The sequence below is a fragment of the Haliotis asinina genome, chromosome 1, assembly GCF_037392515.1.
Source record: "Haliotis asinina isolate JCU_RB_2024 chromosome 1, JCU_Hal_asi_v2, whole genome shotgun sequence".
Taxonomy (NCBI): domain Eukaryota; kingdom Metazoa; phylum Mollusca; class Gastropoda; order Lepetellida; family Haliotidae; genus Haliotis; species Haliotis asinina.
The window spans coordinates 72,267,282-72,288,645 of NC_090280.1; the positions used below are offsets into that span (position 1 = coordinate 72,267,282).

Sequence of the window (21,364 nt, forward strand, 5' to 3'; positions counted from 1 at the left end):
TGTCCATGCCTGAGCATCCAAATGTTCAGCACATGAATTGTGCCTTTTGACGTCTCCTACCACAAAAGCTGGAGTAAATAGACCACCAACCTCAATATTAATTTTCTTTATTTCCTGTCTGAAATCAAAGGTCTTTTCTTGGGATTGAAGCTTGTCAGGTAATCTTCATTTGTAGTGTAAATCAAGAGTTGACGAAAAGTATATTCACGGTACAATTGCTCTCATGATAGCCCAAGCTGCGATTGCCATGGAGACATGATTTTCTATAGATTAAGGAAGCAAAAGAAGTGTGGCAGCGGTGGGATTCGAACCCACGCCTCCGAAGAGACTGGTGCCTTAAACCAGCGCCTTAGACCGCTCGGCCACGCTACCCGTACATTAGAAGCACCGGATTCTATTCAACTGTTTCCCATAACGTCTACGTTACTTGTCGGGAACAGCCAGACTGCACATCAACTCTTATGGCATCCACATTCGGCAAATTCTCAGTACTTGAAACCTTGTGCCATGTCCATGCCTGAGCCCCCAAATGTTCAGCACATGAATTGTGCCTTTTGACGTCTCCTACCACAAAAGCTGGAGTAAATAGACCACCAACCTCAATATTAATTTTCTTTATTTCTTGTCTGAAATCAAAGGTCTTTTCTTGGGATTGAAGCTTGTCAGGTAATCTTCATTTGTAGTGTAAATCAAGAGTTGACGAAAAGTATATTCACGGTACAATTGCTCTCATGATAGCCCAAGCTGCGATTGCCATGGAGACATGATTTTCTATAGATTAAGGAAGCAAAAGAAGTGTGGCAGCGGTGGGATTCGAACCCACGCCTCCGAAGAGACTGGTGCCTTAAACCAGCGCCTTAGACCGCTCGGCCACGCTACCCGTACATTAGTAGCACCGGATTCTATTCAACTGTTTCCCATAACGTCTACGTTACTTGTCGGGAACAGCCAGACTGCACATCAACTCCTATGGCATCCACATTCGGCAAATTCTCAGTACTTGAAACCTTGTGCCATGTCCATGCCTGAGCCCCCAAATGTTCAGCACATGAATTGTGCCTTTTGACGTCTCCTACCACAAAAGCTGGAGTAAATAGACCACCAACCTCAATATTAATTTTCTTTATTTCTTGTCTGAAATCAAAGGTCTTTTCTTGGGATTGAAGCTTGTCAGGTAATCTTCATTTGTAGTGTAAATCAAGAGTTGACGAAAAGTATATTCACGGTACAATTGCTCTCATGATAGCCCAAGCTGCGATTGCCATGGAGACATGATTTTCTATAGATTAAGGAAGCAAAAGAAGTGTGGCAGCGGTGGGATTCGAACCCACGCCTCCGAAGAGACTGGTGCCTTAAACCAGCGCCTTAGACCGCTCGGCCACGCTACCCGTACATTAGTAGCACCGGATTCTATTCAACTGTTTCCCATAACGTCTACGTTACTTGTCGGGAACAGCCAGACTGCACATCAACTCCTATGGCATCCACATTCGGCAAATTCTCAGTACTTGAAACCTTGTGCCATGTCCATGCATGAGCCCCCAAATGTTCAGCACATGAATTGTGCCCTTTGACGTCTCCTGCCACAAAAGCTGGAGTAAATAGACCACCAACCTCAATATTAATTTTCTTTATTTCCTGTCTGAAATCAAAGGTCTTTTCTTGGGATTGAAGCTTGTCAGGTAATCTTCATTTGTAGTGTAAATCAAGAGTTGACGAAAAGTATATTCACGGTACAATTGCTCTCATGATAGCCCAAGCTGCGATTGCCATGGAGACATGATTTTCTATAGATTAAGGAAGCAAAAGAAGTGTGGCAGCGGTGGGATTCGAACCCACGCCTCCGAAGAGACTGGTGCCTTAAACCAGCGCCTTAGACCGCTCGGCCACGCTACCCGTACATTAGAAGCACCGGATTCTATTCAACTGTTTCCCATAACGTCTACGTTACTTGTCGGGAACAGCCAGACTGCACATCAACTCTTATGGCATCCACATTCGGCAAATTCTCAGTACTTGAAACCTTGTGCCATGTCCATGCCTGAGCCCCCAAATGTTCAGCACATGAATTGTGCCTTTTGACGTCTCCTACCACAAAAGCTGGAGTAAATAGACCACCAACCTCAATATTAATTTTCTTTATTTCCTGTCTGAAATCAAAGGTCTTTTCTTGGGATTGAAGCTTGTCAGGTAATCTTCATTTGTAGTGTAAATCAAGAGTTGACGAAAAGTATATTCACGGTACAATTGCTCTCATGATAGCCCAAGCTGCGATTGCCATGGAGACATGATTTTCTATAGATTAAGGAAGCAAAAGAAGTGTGGCAGCGGTGGGATTCGAACCCACGCCTCCGAAGAGACTGGTGCCTTAAACCAGCGCCTTAGACCGCTCGGCCACGCTACCCGTACATTAGTAGCACCGGATTCTATTCAACTGTTTCCCATAACGTCTACGTTACTTGTCGGGAACAGCCAGACTGCACATCAACTCCTATGGCATCCACATTCGGCAAATTCTCAGTACTTGAAACCTTGTGCCATGTCCATGCCTGAGCCCCCAAATGTTCAGCACATGAATTGTGCCTTTTGACGTCTCCTACCACAAAAGCTGGAGTAAATAGACCACCAACCTCAATATTAATTTTCTTTATTTCTTGTCTGAAATCAAAGGTCTTTTCTTGGGATTGAAGCTTGTCAGGTAATCTTCATTTGTAGTGTAAATCAAGAGTTGACGAAAAGTATATTCACGGTACAATTGCTCTCATGATAGCCCAAGCTGCGATTGCCATGGAGACATGATTTTCTATAGATTAAGGAAGCAAAAGAAGTGTGGCAGCGGTGGGATTCGAACCCACGCCTCCGAAGAGACTGGTGCCTTAAACCAGCGCCTTAGACCGCTCGGCCACGCTACCCGTACATTAGTAGCACCGGATTCTATTCAACTGTTTCCCATAACGTCTACGTTACTTGTCGGGAACAGCCAGACTGCACATCAACTCCTATGGCATCCACATTCGGCAAATTCTCAGTACTTGAAACCTTGTGCCATGTCCATGCATGAGCCCCCAAATGTTCAGCACATGAATTGTGCCCTTTGACGTCTCCTGCCACAAAAGCTGGAGTAAATAGACCACCAACCTCAATATTAATTTTCTTTATTTCTTGTCTGAAATCAAAGGTCTTTTCTTGGGATTGAAGCTTGTCAGGTAATCTTCATTTGTAGTGTAAATCAAGAGTTGACGAAAAGTATATTCACGGTACAATTGCTCTCATGATAGCCCAAGCTGCGATGGCCATGGAGACATGATTTTCTATAGATTAAGGAAGCAAAAGAAGTGTGGCAGCGGTGGGATTCGAACCCACGCCTCCGAAGAGACTGGTGCCTTAAACCAGCGCCTTAGACTGCTCGGACACGCTACCCGTACATTAGAAGCACCGGATTCTATTCAACTGTTTCCCATAACGTCTACGTTACTTGTCGGGAACAGCCAGACTGCACATCAACTCTTATGGCATCCACATTCGGCAAATTCTCAGTACTTGAAACCTTGTGCCATGTCCATGCCTGAGTCCCCAAATGTTCAGCACATGAATTGTGCCTTTTGACGTCTCCTGCCACAAAAGCTGGAGTAAATAGACCACCAACCTCAATATTAATTTTCTTTCTTTCTTGTCTGAAATCAAAGGTCTTTTCTTGGGATTGAAGCTTGTCAGGTAATCTTCATTTGTAGTGTAAATCAAGAGTTGACGAAAAGTATATTCACGGTACAATTGCTCTCATGATAGCCCAAGCTGCGATTGCCATGGAGACATGATTTTCTATAGATTAAGGAAGCAAAAGAAGTGTGGCAGCGGTGGGATTCGAACCCACGCCTCCGAAGAGACTGGTGCCTTAAACCAGCGCCTTAGACCGCTCGGCCACGCTACCCGTACATTAGAAGCACCGGATTCTATTCAACTGTTTCCCATAACGTCTACGTTACTTGTCGGGAACAGCCAGACTGCACATCAACTCTTATGGCATCCACATTCGGCAAATTCTCAGTACTTGAAACCTTGTGCCATGTCCATGCCTGAGTCCCCAAATGTTCAGCACATGAATTGTGCCTTTTGACGTCTCCTGCCACAAAAGCTGGAGTAAATAGACCACCAACCTCAATATTAATTTTCTTTATTTCTTGTCTGAAATCAAAGGTCTTTTCTTGGGATTGAAGCTTGTCAGGTAATCTTCATTTGTAGTGTAAATCAAGAGTTGACGAAAAGTATATTCACGGTACAATTGCTCTCATGATAGCCCAAGCTGCGATTGCCATGGAGACATGATTTTCTATAGATTAAGGAAGCAAAAGAAGTGTGGCAGCGGTGGGATTCGAACCCACGCCTCCGAAGAGACTGGTGCCTTAAACCAGCGCCTTAGACCGCTCGGCCACGCTACCCGTACATTAGAAGCACCGGATTCTATTCAACTGTTTCCCATAACGTCTACGTTACTTGTCGGGAACAGCCAGACTGCACATCAACTCTTATGGCATCCACATTCGGCAAATTCTCAGTACTTGAAACCTTGTGCCATGTCCATGCCTGAGCCCCCAAATGTTCAGCACATGAATTGTGCCTTTTGACGTCTCCTGCCACAAAAGCTGGAGTAAATAGACCACCAACCTCAATATTAATTTTCTTTATTTCTTGTCTGAAATCAAAGGTCTTTTCTTGGGATTGAAGCTTGTCAGGTAATCTTCATTTGTAGTGTAAATCAAGAGTTGACGAAAAGTATATTCACGGTACAATTGCTCTCATGATAGCCCAAGCTGCGATTGCCATGGAGACATGATTTTCTATAGATTAAGGAAGCAAAAGAAGTGTGGCAGCGGTGGGATTCGAACCCACGCCTCCGAAGAGACTGGTGCCTTAAACCAGCGCCTTAGACCGCTCGGCCACGCTACCCGTACATTAGTAGCACCGGATTCTATTCAACTGTTTCCCATAACGTCTACGTTACTTGTCGGGAACAGCCAGACTGCACATCAACTCCTATGGCATCCACATTCGGCAAATTCTCAGTACTTGAAACCTTGTGCCATGTCCATGCCTGAGCCCCCAAATGTTCAGCACATGAATTGTGCCTTTTGACGTCTCCTACCACAAAAGCTGGAGTAAATAGACCACCAACCTCAATATTAATTTTCTTTATTTCTTGTCTGAAATCAAAGGTCTTTTCTTGGGATTGAAGCTTGTCAGGTAATCTTCATTTGTAGTGTAAATCAAGAGTTGACGAAAAGTATATTCACGGTACAATTGCTCTCATGATAGCCCAAGCTGCGATTGCCATGGAGACATGATTTTCTATAGATTAAGGAAGCAAAAGAAGTGTGGCAGCGGTGGGATTCGAACCCACGCCTCCGAAGAGACTGGTGCCTTAAACCAGCGCCTTAGACCGCTCGGCCACGCTACCCGTACATTAGTAGCACCGGATTCTATTCAACTGTTTCCCATAACGTCTACGTTACTTGTCGGGAACAGCCAGACTGCACATCAACTCCTATGGCATCCACATTCGGCAAATTCTCAGTACTTGAAACCTTGTGCCATGTCCATGCATGAGCCCCCAAATGTTCAGCACATGAATTGTGCCCTTTGACGTCTCCTGCCACAAAAGCTGGAGTAAATAGACCACCAACCTCAATATTAATTTTCTTTATTTCTTGTCTGAAATCAAAGGTCTTTTCTTGGGATTGAAGCTTGTCAGGTAATCTTCATTTGTAGTGTAAATCAAGAGTTGACGAAAAGTATATTCACGGTACAATTGCTCTCATGATAGCCCAAGCTGCGATGGCCATGGAGACATGATTTTCTATAGATTAAGGAAGCAAAAGAAGTGTGGCAGCGGTGGGATTCGAACCCACGCCTCCGAAGAGACTGGTGCCTTAAACCAGCGCCTTAGACTGCTCGGACACGCTACCCGTACATTAGAAGCACCGGATTCTATTCAACTGTTTCCCATAACGTCTACGTTACTTGTCGGGAACAGCCAGACTGCACATCAACTCTTATGGCATCCACATTCGGCAAATTCTCAGTACTTGAAACCTTGTGCCATGTCCATGCCTGAGTCCCCAAATGTTCAGCACATGAATTGTGCCTTTTGACGTCTCCTGCCACAAAAGCTGGAGTAAATAGACCACCAACCTCAATATTAATTTTCTTTCTTTCTTGTCTGAAATCAAAGGTCTTTTCTTGGGATTGAAGCTTGTCAGGTAATCTTCATTTGTAGTGTAAATCAAGAGTTGACGAAAAGTATATTCACGGTACAATTGCTCTCATGATAGCCCAAGCTGCGATTGCCATGGAGACATGATTTTCTATAGATTAAGGAAGCAAAAGAAGTGTGGCAGCGGTGGGATTCGAACCCACGCCTCCGAAGAGACTGGTGCCTTAAACCAGCGCCTTAGACCGCTCGGCCACGCTACCCGTACATTAGTAGCACCGGATTCTATTCAACTGTTTCCCATAACGTCTACGTTACTTGTCGGGAACAGCCAGACTGCACATCAAATCCTATGGCATCCACATTCGGCAAATTCTCAGTACTTGAAACCTTGTGCCATGTCCATGCCTGAGCCCCCAAATGTTCAGCACATGAATTGTGCCTTTTGACGTCTCCTACCACAAAAGCTGGAGTAAATAGACCACCAACCTCAATATTAATTTTCTTTATTTCTTGTCTGAAATCAAAGGTCTTTTCTTGGGATTGAAGCTTGTCAGGTAATCTTCATTTGTAGTGTAAATCAAGAGTTGACGAAAAGTATATTCACGGTACAATTGCTCTCATGATAGCCCAAGCTGCGATTGCCATGGAGACATGATTTTCTATAGATTAAGGAAGCAAAAGAAGTGTGGCAGCGGTGGGATTCGAACCCACGCCTCCGAAGAGACTGGTGCCTTAAACCAGCGCCTTAGACCGCTCGGCCACGCTACCCGTACATTAGTAGCACCGGATTCTATTCAACTGTTTCCCATAACGTCTACGTTACTTGTCGGGAACAGCCAGACTGCACATCAACTCCTATGGCATCCACATTCGGCAAATTCTCAGTACTTGAAACCTTGTGCCATGTCCATGCATGAGCCCCCAAATGTTCAGCACATGAATTGTGCCCTTTGACGTCTCCTGCCACAAAAGCTGGAGTAAATAGACCACCAACCTCAATATTAATTTTCTTTATTTCTTGTCTGAAATCAAAGGTCTTTTCTTGGGATTGAAGCTTGTCAGGTAATCTTCATTTGTAGTGTAAATCAAGAGTTGACGAAAAGTATATTCACGGTACAATTGCTCTCATGATAGCCCAAGCTGCGATGGCCATGGAGACATGATTTTCTATAGATTAAGGAAGCAAAAGAAGTGTGGCAGCGGTGGGATTCGAACCCACGCCTCCGAAGAGACTGGTGCCTTAAACCAGCGCCTTAGACTGCTCGGACACGCTACCCGTACATTAGAAGCACCGGATTCTATTCAACTGTTTCCCATAACGTCTACGTTACTTGTCGGGAACAGCCAGACTGCACATCAACTCTTATGGCATCCACATTCGGCAAATTCTCAGTACTTGAAACCTTGTGCCATGTCCATGCCTGAGTCCCCAAATGTTCAGCACATGAATTGTGCCTTTTGACGTCTCCTGCCACAAAAGCTGGAGTAAATAGACCACCAACCTCAATATTAATTTTCTTTCTTTCTTGTCTGAAATCAAAGGTCTTTTCTTGGGATTGAAGCTTGTCAGGTAATCTTCATTTGTAGTGTAAATCAAGAGTTGACGAAAAGTATATTCACGGTACAATTGCTCTCATGATAGCCCAAGCTGCGATTGCCATGGAGACATGATTTTCTATAGATTAAGGAAGCAAAAGAAGTGTGGCAGCGGTGGGATTCGAACCCACGCCTCCGAAGAGACTGGTGCCTTAAACCAGCGCCTTAGACCGCTCGGCCACGCAACCCGTACATTAGAAGCACCGGATTCTATTCAACTGTTTCCCATAACGTCTACGTTACTTGTCGGGAACAGCCAGGCTGCACATCAACTCTTATGGCATCCACATTCGGCAAATTCTCAGTACTTGAAACCTTGTGCCATGTCCATGCCTGAGCCCCCAAATGTTCAGCACATGAATTGTGCCTTTTGACGTCTCCTACTACAAAAGCTGGAGTAAATAGACCACCAACCTCAATATTAATTTTCTTTATTTCTTGTCTGAAATCAAAGGTCTTTTCTATGGATTGAAGCTTGTCAGGCAATCTTCATTTGTAGTGTAAATCAAGAGTTGACGAAAAGTATATTCACGGTACAATTGCTCTCATGATAGCCCAAGCTGCGATTGCCATGGAGACATGATTTTCTATAGATTAAGGAAGCAAAAGAAGTGTGGCAGCGGTGGGATTCGAACCCACGCCTCCGAAGAGACTGGTGCCTTAAACCAGCGCCTTAGACCGCTCGGCCACGCTACCCGTACATTAGAAGCACCGGATTCTATTCAACTGTTTCCCATAACGTCTACGTTACTTGTCGGGAACAGCCAGACTGCACATCAACTCTTATGGCATCCACATTCGGCAAATTCTCAGTACTTGAAACCTTGTGCCATGTCCATGCCTGAGCCCCCAAATGTTCAGCACATGAATTGTGCCTTTTGACGTCTCCTACCACAAAAGCTGGAGTAAATAGACCACCAACCTCAATATTAATTTTCTTTATTTCTTGTCTGAAATCAAAGGTCTTTTCTTGGGATTGAAGCTTGTCAGGTAATCTTCATTTGTAGTGTAAATCAAGAGTTGACGAAAAGTATATTCACGGTACAATTGCTCTCATGATAGCCCAAGCTGCGATTACCATGGAGACATGATTTTCTATAGATTAAGGAAGCAAAAGAAGTGTGGCAGCGGTGGGATTCGAACCCACGCCTCCGAAGAGACTGGTGCCTTAAACCAGCGCCTTAGACCGCTCGGCCACGCAACCCGTACATTAGAAGCACCGGATTCTATTCAACTGTTTCCCATAACGTCTACGTTACTTGTCGGGAACAGCCAGGCTGCACATCAACTCTTATGGCATCCACATTCGGCAAATTCTCAGTACTTGAAACCTTGTGCCATGTCCATGCCTGAGCCCCCAAATGTTCAGCACATGAATTGTGCCTTTTGACGTCTCCTGCCACAAAAGCTGGAGTAAATAGACCACCAACCTCAATATTAATTTTCTTTATTTCTTGTCTGAAATCAAAGGTCTTTTCTTGGGATTGAAGCTTGTCAGGTAATCTTCATTTGTAGTGTAAATCAAGAGTTGACGAAAACTATATTCACGGTACAATTGCTCTCATGATAGCCCAAGCTGCGATTGCCATGGAGACATGATTTTCTATAGATTAAGGAAGCAAAAGAAGTGTGGCAGCGGTGCGATTCGAACCCACGCCTCCGAAGAGACTGGTGCCTTAAACCAGCGCCTTAGACCGCTCGGCCACGCAACTCGTACATTAGAAGCACCGGATTCTATTCAACTGTTTCCCATAACGTCTACGTTACTTGTCGGGAACAGCCAGGCTGCACATCAACTCCTATGGCATCCACATTCGGCAAATTCTCAGTACTTGAAACCTTGTGCCATGTCCATGCCTGAGCCCCCAAATGTTCAGCACATGAATTGTGCCTTTTGACGTCTCCTGCCACAAAAGCTGGAGTAAATAGACCACCAACCTCAATATTAATTTTCTTTATTTCTTGTCTGAAATCAAAGGTCTTTTCTTGGGATTGAAGCTTGTCAGGTAATCTTCATTTGTAGTGTAAATCAAGAGTTGACGAAAAGTATATTCACGGTACAATTGCTCTCATGATAGCCCAAGCTGCGATTACCATGGAGACATGATTTTCTATAGATTAAGGAAGCAAAAGAAGTGTGGCAGCGGTGGGATTCGAACCCACGCCTCCGAAGAGACTGGTGCCTTAAACCAGCGCCTTAGACCGCTCGGCCACGCTACCCGTACATTAGTAGCACCGGATTCTATTCAACTGTTTCCCATAACGTCTACGTTACTTGTCGGGAACAGCCAGGCTGCACATCACCTCTTATGGCATCCACATTCGGCAAATTCTCAGTACTTGAAACCTTGTGCCATGTCCATGCCTGAGCCCCCAAATGTTCAGCACATGAATTGTGCCTTTTGACGTCTCCTGCCACAAAAGCTGGAGTAAATAGACCACCAACCTCAATATTTATTTTCTTTATTTCTTGTCTGAAATCAAAGGTCTTTTCTTGGGATTGAAGCTTGTCAGGTAATCTTCATTTGTAGTGTAAATCAAGAGTTGACGAAAAGTATATTCACGGTACAATTGCTCTCATGATAGCCCAAGCTGCGATTACCATGGAGACATGATTTTCTATAGATTAAGGAAGCAAAAGAAGTGTGGCAGCGGTGGGATTCGAACCCACGCCTCCGAAGAGACTGGTGCCTTAAACCAGCGCCTTAGACCGCTCGGCCACGCAACCCGTACATTAGTAACACCGGATTCTATTCAACTGTTTCCCATAACGTCTACGTTACTTGTCGGGAACAGCCAGGCTGCACATCACCTCTTATGGCATCCACATTCGGCAAATTCTCAGTACTTGAAACCTTGTGCCATGTCCATGCCTGAGTCCCCAAATGTTCAGCACATGAATTGTGCCTTTTGACGTCTCCTGCCACAAAAGCTGGAGTAAATAGACCACCAACCTCAATATTAATTTTCTTTATTTCCTGTCTGAAATCAAAGGTCTTTTCTTGGGATTGAAGCTTGTCAGGTAATCTTCATTTGTAGTGTAAATCAAGAGTTGACGAAAAGTATATTCACGGTACAATTGCTCTCATGATAGCCCAAGCTGCGATTACCATGGACACATGATTTTCTATAGATTAAGGAAGCAAAAGAAGTGTGGCAGCGGTGGGATTCGAACCCACGCCTCCGAAGAGACTGGTGCCTTAAACCAGCGCCTTAGACCGCTCGGCCACGCTACCCGTACATTAGTAACACCGGATTCTATTCAACTGTTTCCCATAACGTCTACGTTACTTGTCGGGAACAGCCAGGCTGCACATCACCTCTTATGGCATCCACATTCGGCAAATTCTCAGTACTTGAAACCTTGTGCCATGTCCATGCCTGAGTCCCCAAATGTTCAGCACATGAATTGTGCCTTTTGACGTCTCCTGCCACAAAAGCTGGAGTAAATAGACCACCAACCTCAATATTAATTTTCTTTATTTCCTGTCTGAAATCAAAGGTCTTTTCTTGGGATTGAAGCTTGTCAGGTAATCTTCATTTGTAGTGTAAATCAAGAGTTGACGAAAAGTATATTCACGGTACAATTGCTCTCATGATAGCCCAAGCTGCGATTGCCATGGAGACATGATTTTCTATAGATTAAGGAAGCAAAAGAAGTGTGGCAGCGGTGGGATTCGAACCCACGCCTCCGAAGAGACTGGTGCCTTAAACCAGCGCCTTAGACCGCTCGGCCACGCTACCCGAACAATAGTAACACCGGATTCTATTCAACTGTTTCCCATAACGTCTACGTTACTTGTCGGGAACAGCCAGGCTGCATATCAACTCTTATGGCATCCACATTCGGCAAATTCTCAGTACTTGAAACCTTGTGCCATGTCCATGCCTGAGCCCCCAAATGTTCAGCACATGAATTGTGCCTTTTGACGTCTCCTGCCACAAAAGCTGGAGTAAATAGACCACCAACCTCAATATTAATTTTTTTATTTATTGTCTGAAATCAAAGGTCTTTTCTTGGGATTGAAGCTTGTCAGGTAATCTTCATTTGTAGTGTAAATCAAGAGTTGACGAAAAGTATATTCACGGTACAATTGCTCTCATGATAGCCCAAGCTGCGATTGCCATGGAGACATGATTTTCTATAGATTAAGGAAGCAAAAGAAGTGTGGCAGCGGTGGGATTCGAACCCACGCCTCCGAAGAGACTGGTGCCTTAAACCAGCGCCTTAGACCGCTCGGCCACGCTACCCGTACATTAGTAACACCGGATTCTATTCAACTGTTTCCCATAACGTCTACGTTACTTGTCGGGAACAGCCAGGCTGCACATCAACTCTTATGGCATCCACATTCGGCAAATTCTCAGTACTTGAAACCTTGTGCCATGTCCATGCCTGAGCCCCCAAATGTTCAGCACATGAATTGTGCCTTTTGACGTCTCCTGCCACAAAAGCTGGAGTAAATAGACCACCAATCTCAATATTAATTTTCTTTATTTCTTGTCTGAAATCAAAGGTTTTTTCTTGGGATTGAAGCTTGTCAGGTAATCTTCATTTGTAGTGTAAATCAAGAGTTGACGAAAAGTATATTCACGGTACAATTGCTCTCATGATAGCCCAAGCTGCGATTGCCATGGAGACATGATTTTCTATAGATTAAGGAAGCAAAAGAGGTGTGGCAGCGGTGGGATTCGAACCCACGCCTCCGAAGAGACTGGTGCCTTAAACCAGCGCCTTAGACCGCTCGGCCACGCTACCCGAACAATAGTAACACCGGATTCTATTCAACTGTTTCCCATAACGTCTACGTTACTTGTCGGGAACAGCCAGGCTGCATATCAACTCTTATGGCATCCACATTCGGCAAATTCTCAGTACTTGAAACCTTGTGCCATGTCCATGCCTGAGCCCCCAAATGTTCAGCACATGAATTGTGCCTTTTGACGTCTCCTGCCACAAAAGCTGGAGTAAATAGACCACCAACCTCAATATTAATTTTCTTTATTTCTTGTCTGAAATCAAAGGTCTTTTCTTGGGATTGAAGCTTGTCAGGTAATCTTCATTTGTAGTGTAAATCAAGAGTTGACGAAAAGTATATTCACGGTACAATTGCTCTCATGATAGCCCAAGCTGCGATTACCATGGAGACATGATTTTCTATAGATTAAGGAAGCAAAAGAAGTGTGGCAGCGGTGGGATTCGAACCCACGCCTCCGAAGAGACTGGTGCCTTAAACCAGCGCCTTAGACCGCTCGGCCACGCTACCCGTACATTAGTAACACCGGATTCTATTCAACTGTTTCCCATAACGTCTACGTTACTTGTCGGGAACAGCCAGGCTGCACATCACCTCTTATGGCATCCACATTCGGCAAATTCTCAGTACTTGAAACCTTGTGCCATGTCCATGCCTGAGTCCCCAAATGTTCAGCACATGAATTGTGCCTTTTGACGTCTCCTGCCACAAAAGCTGGAGTAAATAGACCACCAACCTCAATATTAATTTTCTTTATTTCCTGTCTGAAATCAAAGGTCTTTTCTTGGGATTGAAGCTTGTCAGGTAATCTTCATTTGTAGTGTAAATCAAGAGTTGACGAAAAGTATATTCACGGTACAATTGCTCTCATGATAGCCCAAGCTGCGATTGCCATGGAGACATGATTTTCTATAGATTAAGGAAGCAAAAGAAGTGTGGCAGCGGTGGGATTCAAACCCACGCCTCCGAAGAGACTGGTGCCTTAAACCAGCGCCTTAGACCGCTCGGCCACGCAACCCGTACATTAGAAGCACCGGATTCTATTCAACTGTTTCCCATAACGTCTACGTTACTTGTCGGGAACAGCCAGGCTGCACATCAACTCTTATGGCATCCACATTCGGCAAATTCTCAGTACTTGAAACCTTGTGCCATGTCCATGCCTGAGCCCCCAAATGTTCAGCACATGAATTGTGCCTTTTGACGTCTCCTGCCACAAAAGCTGGAGTAAATAGACCACCAACCTATATATTTATTTTCTTTATTTCTTGTCTGAAATCAAAGGTCTTTTCTTGGGATTGAAGCTTGTCAGGTAATCTTCATTTGTAGTGTAAATCAAGAGTTGACGAAAAGTATATTCACGGTACAATTGCTCTCATGATAGCCCAAGCTGCGATTACCATGGAGACATGATTTTCTATAGATTAAGGAAGCAAAAGAAGTGTGGCAGCGGTGGGATTCGAACCCACGCCTCCGAAGAGACTGGTGCCTTAAACCAGCGCCTTAGACCGCTCGGCCACGCTACCCGTACATTAGTAACACCGGATTCTATTCAACTGTTTCCCATAACGTCTACGTTACTTGTCGGGAACAGCCAGGCTGCACATCACCTCTTATGGCATCCACATTCGGCAAATTCTCAGTACTTGAAACCTTGTGCCATGTCCATGCCTGAGTCCCCAAATGTTCAGCACATGAATTGTGCCTTTTGACGTCTCCTGCCACAAAAGCTGGAGTAAATAGACCACCAACCTCAATATTAATTTTCTTTATTTCCTGTCTGAAATCAAAGGTCTTTTCTTGGGATTGAAGCTTGTCAGGTAATCTTCATTTGTAGTGTAAATCAAGAGTTGACGAAAAGTATATTCACGGTACAATTGCTCTCATGATAGCCCAAGCTGCGATTGCCATGGAGACATGATTTTCTATAGATTAAGGAAGCAAAAGAAGTGTGGCAGCGGTGGGATTCAAACCCACGCCTCCGAAGAGACTGGTGCCTTAAACCAGCGCCTTAGACCGCTCGGCCACGCAACCCGTACATTAGAAGCACCGGATTCTATTCAACTGTTTCCCATAACGTCTACGTTACTTGTCGGGAACAGCCAGGCTGCACATCAACTCTTATGGCATCCACATTCGGCAAATTCTCAGTACTTGAAACCTTGTGCCATGTCCATGCCTGAGCCCCCAAATGTTCAGCACATGAATTGTGCCTTTTGACGTCTCCTGCCACAAAAGCTGGAGTAAATAGACCACCAACCTCAATATTAATTTTCTTTATTTCTTGTCTGAAATCAAAGGTTTTTTCTTGGGATTGAAGCTTGTCAGGTATTCTTCATTTGTAGTGTAAATCAAGAGTTGACGAAAAGTATATTCACGGTACAATTGCTCTCATGATAGCCCAAGCTGCGATTACCATGGAGACATGATTTTCTATAGATTAAGGAAGCAAAAGAGGTGTGGCAGCGGTGGGATTCGAACCCACGCCTCCGAAGAGACTGGTGCCTTAAACCAGCGCCTTAGACCGCTCGGCCACGCTACCCGAACAATAGTAACACCGGATTCTATTCAACTGTTTCCCATAACGTCTACGTTACTTGTCGGGAACAGCCAGGCTGCATATCAACTCTTATGGCATCCACATTCGGCAAATTCTCAGTACTTGAAACCTTGTGCCATGTCCATGCCTGAGCCCCCAAATGTTCAGCACATGAATTGTGCCTTTTGACGTCTCCTGCCACAAAAGCTGGAGTAAATAGACCACCAACCTCAATATTAATTTTCTTTATTTCTTGTCTGAAATCAAAGGTCTTTTCTTGGGATTGAAGCTTGTCAGGTAATCTTCATTTGTAGTGTAAATCAAGAGTTGACGAAAAGTATATTCACGGTACAATTGCTCTCATGATAGCCCAAGCTGCGATTACCATGGAGACATGATTTTCTATAGATTAAGGAAGCAAAAGAAGTGTGGCAGCGGTGGGATTCGAACCCACGCCTCCGAAGAGACTGGTGCCTTAAACCAGCGCCTTAGACCGCTCGGCCACGCTACCCGTACATTAGTAACACCGGATTCTATTCAACTGTTTCCCATAACGTCTACGTTACTTGTCGGGAACAGCCAGGCTGCACATCACCTCTTATGGCATCCACATTCGGCAAATTCTCAGTACTTGAAACCTTGTGCCATGTCCATGCCTGAGTCCCCAAATGTTCAGCACATGAATTGTGCCTTTTGACGTCTCCTGCCACAAAAGCTGGAGTAAATAGACCACCAACCTCAATATTAATTTTCTTTATTTCCTGTCTGAAATCAAAGGTCTTTTCTTGGGATTGAAGCTTGTCAGGTAATCTTCATTTGTAGTGTAAATCAAGAGTTGACGAAAAGTATATTCACGGTACAATTGCTCTCATGATAGCCCAAGCTGCGATTGCCATGGAGACATGATTTTCTATAGATTAAGGAAGCAAAAGAAGTGTGGCAGCGGTGGGATTCAAACCCACGCCTCCGAAGAGACTGGTGCCTTAAACCAGCGCCTTAGACCGCTCGGCCACGCAACCCGTACATTAGAAGCACCGGATTCTATTCAACTGTTTCCCATAACGTCTACGTTACTTGTCGGGAACAGCCAGGCTGCACATCAACTCTTATGGCATCCACATTCGGCAAATTCTCAGTACTTGAAACCTTGTGCCATGTCCATGCCTGAGCCCCCAAATGTTCAGCACATGAATTGTGCCTTTTGACGTCTCCTGCCACAAAAGCTGGAGTAAATAGACCACCAACCTCAATATTTATTTTCTTTATTTCTTGTCTGAAATCAAAGGTCTTTTCTTGGGATTGAAGCTTGTCAGGTAATCTTCATTTGTAGTGTAAATCAAGAGTTGACGAAAAGTATATTCACGGTACAATTGCTCTCATGATAGCCCAAGCTGCGATTACCATGGAGACATGATTTTCTATAGATTAAGGAAGCAAAAGAAGTGTGGCAGCGGTGGGATTCGAACCCACGCCTCCGAAGAGACTGGTGCCTTAAACCAGCGCCTTAGACCGCTCGGCCACGCTACCCGTACATTAGTAACACCGGATTCTATTCAACTGTTTCCCATAACGTCTACGTTACTTGTCGGGAACAGCCAGGCTGCACATCACCTCTTATGGCATCCACATTCGGCAAATTCTCAGTACTTGAAACCTTGTGCCATGTCCATGCCTGAGTCCCCAAATGTTCAGCACATGAATTGTGCCTTTTGACGTCTCCTGCCACAAAAGCTGGAGTAAATAGACCACCAACCTCAATATTAATTTTCTTTATTTCCTGTCTGAAATCAAAGGTCTTTTCTTGGGATTGAAGCTTGTCAGGTAATCTTCATTTGTAGTGTAAATCAAGAGTTGACGAAAAGTATATTCACGGTACAATTGCTCTCATGATAGCCCAAGCTGCGATTGCCATGGAGACATGATTTTCTATAGATTAAGGAAGCAAAAGAAGTGTGGCAGCGGTGGGATTCAAACCCACGCCTCCGAAGAGACTGGTGCCTTAAACCAGCGCCTTAGACCGCTCGGCCACGCAACCCGTACATTAGAAGCACCGGATTCTATTCAACTGTTTCCCATAACGTCTACGTTACTTGTCGGGAACAGCCAGGCTGCACATCAACTCTTATGGCATCCACATTCGGCAAATTCTCAGTACTTGAAACCTTGTGCCATGTCCATGCCTGAGCCCCCAAATGTTCAGCACATGAATTGTGCCTTTTGACGTCTCCTGCCACAAAAGCTGGAGTAAATAGACCACCAACCTCAATATTTATTTTCTTTATTTCTTGTCTGAAATCAAAGGTCTTTTCTTGGGATTGAAGCTTGTCAGGTAATCTTCATTTGTAGTGTAAATCAAGAGTTGACGAAAAGTATATTCACGGTACAATTGCTCTCATGATAGCCCAAGCTGCGATTACCATGGAGACATGATTTTCTATAGATTAAGGAAGCAAAAGAAGTGTGGCAGCGGTGGGATTCGAACCCACGCCTCCGAAGAGACTGGTGCCTTAAACCAGCGCCTTAGACCGCTCGGCCACGCTACCCGTACATTAGTAACACCGGATTCTATTCAACTGTTTCCCATAACGTCTACGTTACTTGTCGGGAACAGCCAGGCTGCACATCACCTCTTATGGCATCCACATTCGGCAAATTCTCAGTACTTGAAACCTTGTGCCATGTCCATGCCTGAGTCCCCAAATGTTCAGCACATGAATTGTGCCCTTTGACGTCTCCTGCCACAAAAGCTGGAGTAAATAGACCACCAACCTCAATATTAATTTTCTTTATTTCCTGTCTGAAATCAAAGGTCTTTTCTTGGGATTGAAGCTTGTCAGGTAATCTTCATTTGTAGTGTAAATCAAGAGTTGACGAAAAGTATATTCACGGTACAATTGCTCTCATGATAGCCCAAGCTGCGATTGCCATGGAGACATGATTTTCTATAGATTAAGGAAGCAAAAGAAGTGTGGCAGCGGTGGGATTCGAACCCACGCCTCCGAAGAGACTGGTGCCTTAAACCAGCGCCTTAGACCGCTCGGCCACGCAACCCGTACATTAGTAACACCGGATTCTATTCAACTGTTTCCCATAACGTCTACGTTACTTGTCGGGAACAGCCAGACTGCACATCACCTCTTATGGCATCCACATTCGGCAAATTCTCAGTACTTGAAACCTTGTGCCATGTCCATGCCTGAGTCCCCAAATGTTCAGCACATGAATTGTGCCTTTTGACGTCTCCTGCCACAAAAGCTGGAGTAAATAGACCACCAACCTCAATATTAATTTTCTTTATTTCCTGTCTGAAATCAAAGGTCTTTTCTTGGGATTGAAGCTTGTCAGGTAATCTTCATTTGTAGTGTAAATCAAGAGTTGACGAAAAGTATATTCACGGTACAATTGCTCTCATGATAGCCCAAGCTGCGATTGCCATGGAGACATGATTTTCTATAGATTAAGGAAGCAAAAGAAGTGTGGCAGCGGTGGGATTCAAACCCACGCCTCCGAAGAGACTGGTGCCTTAAACCAGCGCCTTAGACCGCTCGGCCACGCAACCCGTACATTAGAAGCACCGGATTCTATTCAACTGTTTCCCATAACGTCTACGTTACTTGTCGGGAACAGCCAGGCTGCACATCAACTCTTATGGCATCCACATTCGGCAAATTCTCAGTACTTGAAACCTTGTGCCATGTCCATGCCTGAGCCCCCAAATGTTCAGCACATGAATTGTGCCTTTTGACGTCTCCTGCCACAAAAGCTGGAGTAAATAGACCACCAACCTCAATATTTATTTTCTTTATTTCTTGTCTGAAATCAAAGGTCTTTTCTTGGGATTGAAGCTTGTCAGGTAATCTTCATTTGTAGTGTAAATCAAGAGTTGACGAAAAGTATATTCACGGTACAATTGCTCTCATGATAGCCCAAGCTGCGATTACCATGGAGACATGATTTTCTATAGATTAAGGAAGCAAAAGAAGTGTGGCAGCGGTGGGATTCGAACCCACGCCTCCGAAGAGACTGGTGCCTTAAACCAGCGCCTTAGACCGCTCGGCCACGCTACCCGTACATTAGTAACACCGGATTCTATTCAACTGTTTCCCATAACGTCTACGTTACTTGTCGGGAACAGCCAGGCTGCACATCACCTCTTATGGCATCCACATTCGGCAAATTCTCAGTACTTGAAACCTTGTGCCATGTCCATGCCTGAGTCCCCAAATGTTCAGCACATGAATTGTGCCTTTTGACGTCTCCTGCCACAAAAGCTGGAGTAAATAGACCACCAACCTCAATATTAATTTTCTTTATTTCCTGTCTGAAATCAAAGGTCTTTTCTTGGGATTGAAGCTTGTCAGGTAATCTTCATTTGTAGTGTAAATCAAGAGTTGACGAAAAGTATATTCACGGTACAATTGCTCTCATGATAGCCCAAGCTGCGATTGCCATGGAGACATGATTTTCTATAGATTAAGGAAGCAAAAGAAGTGTGGCAGCGGTGGGATTCGAACCCACGCCTCCGAAGAGACTGGTGCCTTAAACCAGCGCCTTAGACCGCTCGGCCACGCAACCCGTACATTAGTAACACCGGATTCTATTCAACTGTTTCCCATAACGTCTACGTTACTTGTCGGGAACAGCCAGACTGCACATCAACTCTTATGGCATCCACATTCGGCAAATTCTCAGTACTTGAAACCTTGTGCCATGTCCATGCCTGAGCCCCCAAATGTTCAGCACATGAATTGTGCCTTTTGACGTCTCCTGCCACAAAAGCTGGAGTAAATAGACCACCAACCTCAATATTAATTTTCTTTATTTCTTGTCTGAAATCAAAGGTTTTTTCTTGGGATTGAAGCTTGTCAGGTAATCTTCATTTGTAGTGTAAATCAAGAGTTGACGAAAAGTATATTCACGGTACAATTGCTCTCATGATAGCCCAAGCTGCGATTACCATGGAGACATGATTTTCTATAGATTAAGGAAGCAAAAGAGGTGTGGCAGCGGTGGGATTCGAACCCACGCCTCCGAAGAGACTGGTGCCTTAAACCAGCGCCTTAGACCGCTCGGCCACGCTACCCGAACAATAGTAACACCGGATTCTATTCAACTGTTTCCCATAACGTCTACGTTACTTGTCGGGAACAGCCAGGCTGCATATCAACTCTTATGGCATCCACATTCGGCAAATTCTCAGTACTTGAAACCTTGTGCCATGTCCATGCCTGAGCCCCCAAATGTTCAGCACATGAATTGTGCCTTTTGACGTCTCCTGCCACAAAAGCTGGAGTAAATAGACCACCAACCTCAATATTAATTTTTTTATTTATTGTCTGAAATCAAAGGTCTTTTCTTGGGATTGAAGCTTGTCAGGTATTCTTCATTTGTAGTGTAAATCAAGAGTTGACGAAAAGTATATTCACGGTACAATTGCTCTCATGATAGCCCAAGCTGCGATTACCATGGAGACATGATTTTCTATAGATTAAGGAAGCAAAAGAAGTGTGGCAGCGGTGGGATTCGAACCCACGCCTCCGAAGAGACTGGTGCCTTAAACCAGCGCCTTAGACCGCTCGGCCACGCTACCCGTACATTAGTAACACCGGATTCTATTCAACTGTTTCCCATAACGTCTACGTTACTTGTCGGGAACAGCCAGACTGCACATCAACTCTTATGGCATCCACATTCGGCAAATTCTCAGTACTTGAAACCTTGTGCCATGTCCATGCCTGAGAATCCAAATGTTCAGCACATGAATTGTGCCTTTTGACGTCTCCTACTACAAAAGCTGGAGTAAATAGACCACCAACCTCAATATTAATTTTCTTTATTTCTTGTCTGAAATCAAAGGTCTTTTCTTGGGATTGAAGCTTGTCAGGTAATCTTCATTTGTAGTGTAAATCAAGAGTTGACGAAAAGTATATTCACGGTACAATTGCTCTCATGATAGCCCAAGCTGCGATTGCCATGGAGACATGATTTTCTATAGATTAAGGAAGCAAAAGAAGTGTGGCAGCGGTGGGATTCGAACCCACGCCTCCGAAGAGACTGGTGCCTTAAACCAGCGCCTTAGACCGCTCGGCCACGCAACCCGTACATTAGTAACACCGGATTCTATTCAACTGTTTCCCATAACGTCTACGTTACTTGTCGGGAACAGCCAGACTGCACATCAACTCTTATGGCATCCACATTCGGCAAATTCTCAGTACTTGAAACCTTGTGCCATGTCCATGCCTGAGCCCCCAAATGTTCAGC

The 21,364-nt window shown here is 44.6% G+C and overlaps 41 non-coding genes across 41 annotated transcripts; all 41 read right to left on the minus strand.

Moving 5' to 3' along the window:
• Positions 1–290: 290 nt before the first annotated feature.
• Positions 291–372, minus strand: Trnal-aag (transfer RNA leucine (anticodon AAG)). Its single transcript has one exon. It is a non-coding gene; the product is annotated as a tRNA-Leu (tRNA).
• A 426-nt stretch (positions 373–798) lies between these two features.
• Positions 799–880, minus strand: Trnal-aag (transfer RNA leucine (anticodon AAG)). Its single transcript has one exon. It is a non-coding gene; the product is annotated as a tRNA-Leu (tRNA).
• Positions 881–1,306: 426 nt separating this feature from the next.
• Trnal-aag (transfer RNA leucine (anticodon AAG)) lies at positions 1,307–1,388 on the minus strand. The gene has a single exon. It is a non-coding gene; the product is annotated as a tRNA-Leu (tRNA).
• A 426-nt stretch (positions 1,389–1,814) lies between these two features.
• Positions 1,815–1,896, minus strand: Trnal-aag (transfer RNA leucine (anticodon AAG)). Its single transcript has one exon. It is a non-coding gene; the product is annotated as a tRNA-Leu (tRNA).
• Positions 1,897–2,322: 426 nt separating this feature from the next.
• Positions 2,323–2,404, minus strand: Trnal-aag (transfer RNA leucine (anticodon AAG)). The gene has a single exon. It is a non-coding gene; the product is annotated as a tRNA-Leu (tRNA).
• Positions 2,405–2,830: 426 nt separating this feature from the next.
• Positions 2,831–2,912, minus strand: Trnal-aag (transfer RNA leucine (anticodon AAG)). Its single transcript has one exon. It is a non-coding gene; the product is annotated as a tRNA-Leu (tRNA).
• A 426-nt stretch (positions 2,913–3,338) lies between these two features.
• Positions 3,339–3,420, minus strand: Trnal-aag (transfer RNA leucine (anticodon AAG)). The gene has a single exon. It is a non-coding gene; the product is annotated as a tRNA-Leu (tRNA).
• Positions 3,421–3,846: 426 nt separating this feature from the next.
• On the minus strand, positions 3,847–3,928 carry Trnal-aag (transfer RNA leucine (anticodon AAG)). Its single transcript has one exon. It is a non-coding gene; the product is annotated as a tRNA-Leu (tRNA).
• A 426-nt stretch (positions 3,929–4,354) lies between these two features.
• Positions 4,355–4,436, minus strand: Trnal-aag (transfer RNA leucine (anticodon AAG)). Its single transcript has one exon. It is a non-coding gene; the product is annotated as a tRNA-Leu (tRNA).
• Positions 4,437–4,862: 426 nt separating this feature from the next.
• Positions 4,863–4,944, minus strand: Trnal-aag (transfer RNA leucine (anticodon AAG)). Its single transcript has one exon. It is a non-coding gene; the product is annotated as a tRNA-Leu (tRNA).
• A 426-nt stretch (positions 4,945–5,370) lies between these two features.
• Trnal-aag (transfer RNA leucine (anticodon AAG)) lies at positions 5,371–5,452 on the minus strand. The gene has a single exon. It is a non-coding gene; the product is annotated as a tRNA-Leu (tRNA).
• A 426-nt stretch (positions 5,453–5,878) lies between these two features.
• Trnal-aag (transfer RNA leucine (anticodon AAG)) lies at positions 5,879–5,960 on the minus strand. The gene has a single exon. It is a non-coding gene; the product is annotated as a tRNA-Leu (tRNA).
• Positions 5,961–6,386: 426 nt separating this feature from the next.
• On the minus strand, positions 6,387–6,468 carry Trnal-aag (transfer RNA leucine (anticodon AAG)). Its single transcript has one exon. It is a non-coding gene; the product is annotated as a tRNA-Leu (tRNA).
• A 426-nt stretch (positions 6,469–6,894) lies between these two features.
• Trnal-aag (transfer RNA leucine (anticodon AAG)) lies at positions 6,895–6,976 on the minus strand. Its single transcript has one exon. It is a non-coding gene; the product is annotated as a tRNA-Leu (tRNA).
• A 426-nt stretch (positions 6,977–7,402) lies between these two features.
• On the minus strand, positions 7,403–7,484 carry Trnal-aag (transfer RNA leucine (anticodon AAG)). The gene has a single exon. It is a non-coding gene; the product is annotated as a tRNA-Leu (tRNA).
• A 426-nt stretch (positions 7,485–7,910) lies between these two features.
• Trnal-aag (transfer RNA leucine (anticodon AAG)) lies at positions 7,911–7,992 on the minus strand. Its single transcript has one exon. It is a non-coding gene; the product is annotated as a tRNA-Leu (tRNA).
• Positions 7,993–8,418: 426 nt separating this feature from the next.
• Trnal-aag (transfer RNA leucine (anticodon AAG)) lies at positions 8,419–8,500 on the minus strand. The gene has a single exon. It is a non-coding gene; the product is annotated as a tRNA-Leu (tRNA).
• A 426-nt stretch (positions 8,501–8,926) lies between these two features.
• Positions 8,927–9,008, minus strand: Trnal-aag (transfer RNA leucine (anticodon AAG)). The gene has a single exon. It is a non-coding gene; the product is annotated as a tRNA-Leu (tRNA).
• A 934-nt stretch (positions 9,009–9,942) lies between these two features.
• Positions 9,943–10,024, minus strand: Trnal-aag (transfer RNA leucine (anticodon AAG)). The gene has a single exon. It is a non-coding gene; the product is annotated as a tRNA-Leu (tRNA).
• Positions 10,025–10,450: 426 nt separating this feature from the next.
• Trnal-aag (transfer RNA leucine (anticodon AAG)) lies at positions 10,451–10,532 on the minus strand. The gene has a single exon. It is a non-coding gene; the product is annotated as a tRNA-Leu (tRNA).
• Positions 10,533–10,958: 426 nt separating this feature from the next.
• Positions 10,959–11,040, minus strand: Trnal-aag (transfer RNA leucine (anticodon AAG)). Its single transcript has one exon. It is a non-coding gene; the product is annotated as a tRNA-Leu (tRNA).
• A 426-nt stretch (positions 11,041–11,466) lies between these two features.
• On the minus strand, positions 11,467–11,548 carry Trnal-aag (transfer RNA leucine (anticodon AAG)). Its single transcript has one exon. It is a non-coding gene; the product is annotated as a tRNA-Leu (tRNA).
• A 425-nt stretch (positions 11,549–11,973) lies between these two features.
• Trnal-aag (transfer RNA leucine (anticodon AAG)) lies at positions 11,974–12,055 on the minus strand. Its single transcript has one exon. It is a non-coding gene; the product is annotated as a tRNA-Leu (tRNA).
• A 426-nt stretch (positions 12,056–12,481) lies between these two features.
• Trnal-aag (transfer RNA leucine (anticodon AAG)) lies at positions 12,482–12,563 on the minus strand. Its single transcript has one exon. It is a non-coding gene; the product is annotated as a tRNA-Leu (tRNA).
• A 426-nt stretch (positions 12,564–12,989) lies between these two features.
• On the minus strand, positions 12,990–13,071 carry Trnal-aag (transfer RNA leucine (anticodon AAG)). Its single transcript has one exon. It is a non-coding gene; the product is annotated as a tRNA-Leu (tRNA).
• A 426-nt stretch (positions 13,072–13,497) lies between these two features.
• Trnal-aag (transfer RNA leucine (anticodon AAG)) lies at positions 13,498–13,579 on the minus strand. The gene has a single exon. It is a non-coding gene; the product is annotated as a tRNA-Leu (tRNA).
• Positions 13,580–14,005: 426 nt separating this feature from the next.
• Trnal-aag (transfer RNA leucine (anticodon AAG)) lies at positions 14,006–14,087 on the minus strand. The gene has a single exon. It is a non-coding gene; the product is annotated as a tRNA-Leu (tRNA).
• A 426-nt stretch (positions 14,088–14,513) lies between these two features.
• Positions 14,514–14,595, minus strand: Trnal-aag (transfer RNA leucine (anticodon AAG)). Its single transcript has one exon. It is a non-coding gene; the product is annotated as a tRNA-Leu (tRNA).
• Positions 14,596–15,021: 426 nt separating this feature from the next.
• On the minus strand, positions 15,022–15,103 carry Trnal-aag (transfer RNA leucine (anticodon AAG)). Its single transcript has one exon. It is a non-coding gene; the product is annotated as a tRNA-Leu (tRNA).
• Positions 15,104–15,529: 426 nt separating this feature from the next.
• Trnal-aag (transfer RNA leucine (anticodon AAG)) lies at positions 15,530–15,611 on the minus strand. Its single transcript has one exon. It is a non-coding gene; the product is annotated as a tRNA-Leu (tRNA).
• A 426-nt stretch (positions 15,612–16,037) lies between these two features.
• Trnal-aag (transfer RNA leucine (anticodon AAG)) lies at positions 16,038–16,119 on the minus strand. The gene has a single exon. It is a non-coding gene; the product is annotated as a tRNA-Leu (tRNA).
• Positions 16,120–16,545: 426 nt separating this feature from the next.
• Positions 16,546–16,627, minus strand: Trnal-aag (transfer RNA leucine (anticodon AAG)). The gene has a single exon. It is a non-coding gene; the product is annotated as a tRNA-Leu (tRNA).
• Positions 16,628–17,053: 426 nt separating this feature from the next.
• Positions 17,054–17,135, minus strand: Trnal-aag (transfer RNA leucine (anticodon AAG)). The gene has a single exon. It is a non-coding gene; the product is annotated as a tRNA-Leu (tRNA).
• Positions 17,136–17,561: 426 nt separating this feature from the next.
• On the minus strand, positions 17,562–17,643 carry Trnal-aag (transfer RNA leucine (anticodon AAG)). Its single transcript has one exon. It is a non-coding gene; the product is annotated as a tRNA-Leu (tRNA).
• A 426-nt stretch (positions 17,644–18,069) lies between these two features.
• Positions 18,070–18,151, minus strand: Trnal-aag (transfer RNA leucine (anticodon AAG)). Its single transcript has one exon. It is a non-coding gene; the product is annotated as a tRNA-Leu (tRNA).
• A 426-nt stretch (positions 18,152–18,577) lies between these two features.
• Positions 18,578–18,659, minus strand: Trnal-aag (transfer RNA leucine (anticodon AAG)). Its single transcript has one exon. It is a non-coding gene; the product is annotated as a tRNA-Leu (tRNA).
• A 426-nt stretch (positions 18,660–19,085) lies between these two features.
• Positions 19,086–19,167, minus strand: Trnal-aag (transfer RNA leucine (anticodon AAG)). Its single transcript has one exon. It is a non-coding gene; the product is annotated as a tRNA-Leu (tRNA).
• A 426-nt stretch (positions 19,168–19,593) lies between these two features.
• On the minus strand, positions 19,594–19,675 carry Trnal-aag (transfer RNA leucine (anticodon AAG)). The gene has a single exon. It is a non-coding gene; the product is annotated as a tRNA-Leu (tRNA).
• Positions 19,676–20,101: 426 nt separating this feature from the next.
• Positions 20,102–20,183, minus strand: Trnal-aag (transfer RNA leucine (anticodon AAG)). Its single transcript has one exon. It is a non-coding gene; the product is annotated as a tRNA-Leu (tRNA).
• Positions 20,184–20,608: 425 nt separating this feature from the next.
• On the minus strand, positions 20,609–20,690 carry Trnal-aag (transfer RNA leucine (anticodon AAG)). Its single transcript has one exon. It is a non-coding gene; the product is annotated as a tRNA-Leu (tRNA).
• Positions 20,691–21,116: 426 nt separating this feature from the next.
• Trnal-aag (transfer RNA leucine (anticodon AAG)) lies at positions 21,117–21,198 on the minus strand. The gene has a single exon. It is a non-coding gene; the product is annotated as a tRNA-Leu (tRNA).
• Between the last annotated feature and the right edge of the window lie 166 nt (positions 21,199–21,364).